Here is a 6,000-nt window from a genome sequence, read left to right on the forward strand (position 1 = left end):
TAGCAATAGTGAGCAAGAAGTATGACTCTTAGCCAGGAGGTTGCCCCGTTAAGGGCAAAATTTGAAGAAACTAAGGCCAAATCAGTTGAGATCCATAATGCCATTCTTGTTGTATCCGATCGTGAGGCTGTAATAGCAGAAAGATTGAATAATTGTGAGGCAACCTTAAACTCCAAAACTAACAAGGTTAATACTATCGAGGCGAAGTATGCCCAGTTAGAGGAGAAACATAAGAGGACCATCGAGCATAATAGAGTTTTCAGATCCACTGTTCGCGAGCTTGATATCAGCTTCCGGTCCACCAGATCCGCGTAGGATAAACTTTTTGCCCAGGTCAACCAACTTAAAGAAGAACTACAGCAACAAGCGGCTTCCCGCGTTGTTGAAAAATATATGCTATGTATAGCATGAGGAGAAAAACCTTGGAAGAGGCCAAAACAGATGTCATTGACTTTGATGCCGAAATCGCTAAGGCCTGTGAGCTGGATATAACTTCCCGAAGGGGCCTTCCAATTCGGCCTGATACTACCGACTCTTCTGGTTCCAGTTCTGAGTTCTCGGGAATTGAAGAAGAACTGGAAGGTGATGATATAAAAGGCCAAAATGATGAAAGCCAAGATATAATACCGACGGCTGATCCACCCACTTCTCCCGGGGGTGCAGATGCTTCTCTTCCTCCGGGTTCCGGAGATGCAGTAGCCTAGTTTTTTCTTTCTTTTATTTTCATACTTTTGTATTTGTGCTACTTGGCTCGTTTGCGGTGAATATAAGTACTTTTTCGTTTAAGTATTGTTATCACGACCCCAATTTCCCTCCGTAAGATGTCGTGATGACACATAATCTCTAAGACTAGGTAAACCGATTACTACCAACGATTAAGCTAGTTCTTAACAATGATAATTTGAAACATAGTTTAATATAAGTGCCGAGACAAAAGCAAAATAAGCCTATACAGCAATAATCATAATAACTTCCCAAGACTGGTAGTACAGAGTCATGAAATCTAATCGAAATGCTGAATACATGGAATGATCTCAAGGATCGAAATACAATACTGTTCAAAGGGCAAACTGATAGTATAATGTAAAGAAGAGACTCCAAGGGACTGCGACGACCAAAAAGCTCTATTTTGAATCCTCGCGGTTAACAAGCTAACTCTACCGGATCCGATATCTCTAATACCTGGCTCTGCACAAAAATGTATAGAAGTGTAGTATGAGTACACCACGGTCAGTACCCAGTAAGTATCAAGACTAACTTCGGTGGATTAGTGACGAAGTACAGTCAAGACACTCACTAGACAAAATAACCTGTGCAGTATAGAAGTATAAAGCTAATAATGGAAAGTAGAAATCAGTAAATGGAAACAAGAATCGACAAGTGGTATAAACAGTAAAGCAATAAGAACATCGTAAAGTATCGTTCAAACCAAATAAGTAAAACAAAGGACAACCAATTAATCAGGCTGTTCCTCACAAGTTTCACAACAAAATCACTATGTGATACCTCATCTCATAGTCACAAGTCACGGGTCTCAACGCACCATCACATACTAATGACACCTCGTGCCCACATCTCGAATCACAACCGCACAGACAACTCACGTGCCAAACAATCACATTCCACCTGGCATAGTCACAGGCTCACAATCACAATCCTCCCGGCATAGTCACAGGCTCACAATCACAATCCGCTCGGCAAGGTCATAGGCTCACAATCACAATTACCCCGGCATGGTCACAGATTCACAATCACAATCCGCCTGGCAAGGTCACAAGCTTACAATCACAACCCCCCAGCATGATCACATGCTCAATAACAACATGAAAACTAATAATACAAGAACACATGGGCATGATCAATAAATGCTAAGTTTCATACTCTTGAGCTAGTACAAGTGGCATGCTATGGTGTATGCTTGTGCGGGTGTTCTACTGCAGCCCAAGTCAACAAATAACATCAAGACATCAAGTAGTTCAACGAAGCAATAAAACAAGTCATGCAAGGTGTAGGTCATACACAAGGAAAAACATACCATCACACGAAAATCACCAACATAATATCCCCAAGATATCACACATCATCCCTGGCATTGCCAACCTTATCTCTCTAATAGCCACCTGTATCACTCCATATAATAGCCACCCGTATCACTCCGTGTAATAGCCACTCTTATCACTCCACCAGGACAATATCATAATAGCCACCCGTATCACTCCGTACATTCAACAACTGTGAGATGCCACCCTTATGCCCCGTATAACAATAATGGTGAAGTGCCACCCTTATACTCCGCATAACAACAACCAAACCACACAACAATTCACACATGCTATCATCATAATATCACAACATATCACTCGTATCACAAGTGCCCATAAGCCACAACCTTTCCAAAAATTCAACGATATCAATAATTTCACAACAAATAGCCCACGACTCAGCATAACATATATTGAATCTCAATAACAACAAAATGAATGGAAAAGTAACTCAACAAGGAACACCACCTCCTTTAAACACAACTTCAATTAAAATAGATTAATTACCCTCGATAACTTTAATTCCAATTAGCTGTTTAAGGATAAACTCAATATGAAAGTGTCTCCATGAAATGGCAACTCCGGATTCTAGTGTACGAATTAAGATAACAATGAAAGAGATGACACGAGCTAGTACTACGTCTAAAGGCATGAGAATAAACCGGCAACAAGGGATATCATGTAATAATAATCTCAAAGAAGAGCAACTCAACAATAAAAGAAATCACGTAATAGTAAAGGTGGTAATAACTCCAAGTAAAGCATATAAGAGCAAACTCAACAAGTAAAGAATGTGACATGTAACGACAACTTCAAATAAAGCATGTGACAGTAGACATGACGAATAAAAGATATAACATGTGCTCACAATTCCAAATAAGTACATAAAAGATGCCTAAGGGTCTAAACCGATAAATTTCCACATATAAACCCGAGTACGTACTCGTCACCTCATGTATATGGCCTTCACATGACACAAATAGCACAAATGACTCAAATCCTGAGAGGTAGTTCTCCCATACAAAGTTAGGCAAGATACTTATCTCAAAGAAGCTAAACCGATACTCTAAAATGACCTTATCATGTGAAACAACCTCTGAACGGCTCAAATCTATCCAAAATAACTTCATATCATAAATAAAACCCATAGGAAAAAAATTCGGATAATAAAGCTTCGATCTTTAATGAAAACTAAAAAGTCAACCCAAAAAATCAATCTTGGGCCGCACCTCGGAAACTGACATAATTCACAAAATCCGAACACCCATTCCAATACGAGTCCAACCATACAAAAATAATCAAATTCCGATATCAAATTGTCCTTCAAATCCTCATTTTACATTTTTGAAAGACTTTACAAAAATTCCCATTTTTGTTTTTCATTCAATTGACTAATATAATGATAAAATTATAAAATCATGAAATATAATCAATTCCGAATAAAAAACGCTCAGCCCAATCCAGCACGTGAAGAACCCCTCAAAAATTGCTCAAATTCGGGGCCTCTAACTCAAAAAGTGATAAAAATGGCCAAATCCTCGATATGAAGAGGCTGCCTAGGAGTTCCACATTTGCGGACCAAGTAACGCACTTGTGAGCCCATATTTGCAAGAAAAATCACTGTACCCGTGGCCTTCACTTGAGAGCCTAGAACTCACACCTGCGATCCACTAATCGCATATGTGATTCCGCAGAAGTGTCAAAAACTCCGTAGAAGCAGACGACGACCTGGAACATCTATCTTGCAGTTGTGATCAATATCTCGCAGATGCGACAGTACAACTGTGATCCCTCACTCACAGAAGAGAAACAACTGGACATGCACCAACGTCATAGAAGAGACCAAAAATCACGCAGAAGCGGCCACACATCTGTGCTCCAAAATGCATAGGTGCGATGCACCAGAAACAGACTTGCCCAACGACATAGAATTAACCCGAGACTCATTTGAAACGCACCCGGGGCCCCATCTAAATATACCAACAAGATCCATAACATAACACAAACCTGTTCGAGGCCTCAAATCCTATCAAACAACATCAAAACTACGAATCGCACCATAAATCGAACTTAATGAACTTATAAACTTTTAACTTCCACAACTCGCGCCAAATTATATCAAATCAGCCCGGAATGACGTCAAACTTTGCATGAAAATCCAAAATGACATAACAGGGCTATTCCAACTCTCGTAACCAAAATCAAAACCCGATATCTACAAGGTCAACTCCCCGTCAAACCTCTCAGCCTTCCAAAACTTCAACGTTTCCAATTTTCGCCAAAATGCATCAAATCAACCTACGGACCTCCAAATCCAAATCCGTACATACACATAAGTCTAAAATCACCATGCAGATCTATTGGAATTATCAAACCACCATTCAGGAGTCGTGTACATAAAAGTCAATCTCCGGTCAACTCTTATCACTTAAGCTTCTAAAACAAGAATCATCCTTCTAAACCAATCCCGAATTCGAAAACCGAAATCAACTACACACGTAAGTCATAATACATAACACGAAGCTGCTCGAGTCCTAAAGCCACAAAATAGGGCACTAATTCTCAATACGACTGGTTGGGTCGTTACAATTATGCAAATGTTTCTCTTTACATACTTTTTGTTTAAGTATTCGCGCAACTCTGCGCACTTTTCATTTAAGTATTTGCGCAACTCTTTGCGTACTTTTTGTTTAAGTATTTGTGTAAGTTTTTACATACTTTCTGTTTAAGTATTTGTGCAAGTTTTACTCTTCACGTCGAATTGTGCAAGGCTTCGGGTGCATTTCCCCCGAGAGCAATTGGATTCCGAGCATAAATTCTTCTGAAATCAACTCTTTAACATGAGGGTTTTATAAGAGGGGGCATCTTATGATTATGGTGCTCTTAAAGAGGATGTCTCTTGTTTATTATGACACTAGCATTTGAAGTACTTATTTAACTTTTAAATGATAAAATTAATTCATCGTTTAGACAAGAAACAAGATAGAAATAAAAAGACTTTACTTTATTCCTTCCATTTTCAAAAGTACATAAGCATTTGCCGTGCTAAAAAGAAGTTTTCATTTCTTGTGGCTAACTTGTACAACTTGTTTCTATGGGCTGACCGCGCAGTCCCTAGTCCCTATGATACAATGTTTTCGAGTTTCATATTTCGATCGATGTGGCAGTCATTGTTGTCGTATCCTTATTTCATTCCCCTAGTGTTCGACTGCGAAGAATGCAAATTTGAACACTGGAAGTTTTACACCTTCGAGGATTCCACTAATGAATTGCTAGATAATCTTCCGTACGATAGCAAACTTCACTTCCCGTTAGGAATTTATGCTATCAAGATAAAGATTATCTAACAACCCTCCAATGGATTGCACTTGTGAATAGTCGGGTAATATCTATTTGACAACAAACTTTACTTCCCGGTAGGAACTTTGCTATCGAGCAAAAGACTATCTAACGGCTCCGTAGTGGTTCTTTGCTTGTGTGCCTTGTCGTTTAAAGGTCTTATTGCTGCTGCTGAAGCTCCCTTCCTCGTATGCTTTCCGTTATTGCCTCATTAAAAACCTTGCCAGAAAAATCCAATTGGGACAAACACTGGACGAAGGAAAAAAGAGTGGAGCACATACTCTCAGTACAGGTGAGGCTCATCAGCAATAATATCTCTTGAGGTGTGCCACATTCCAGTTGCTTGGAAATTTTTCTCCATCTTGATTTTCTAACTCGTATGACCCTTTCCTGGTGACAGCTGAAACTCGATAGGGGCCTTCCCATGTTGGACCTAGCTTTCCCGCATTGAGCTCCCGGGTGTTCTAAGTTACTTTCCTTAAAACCATGTTTCCTACTTTAAAATAACGGATATTGGATCTTCGATTGTAATATGCTTCTATTCTCTACTTTTGGGCTGCCATCCTTATATGTTCCAAGTCCATGCGTTCATCAAGCAGCTCCAAATTGATTAACATTG

Source organism: Nicotiana tabacum, chromosome 10 (assembly GCF_000715075.1).
Source record: "Nicotiana tabacum cultivar K326 chromosome 10, ASM71507v2, whole genome shotgun sequence".
In the NCBI taxonomy this organism is placed as follows: domain Eukaryota; kingdom Viridiplantae; phylum Streptophyta; class Magnoliopsida; order Solanales; family Solanaceae; genus Nicotiana; species Nicotiana tabacum.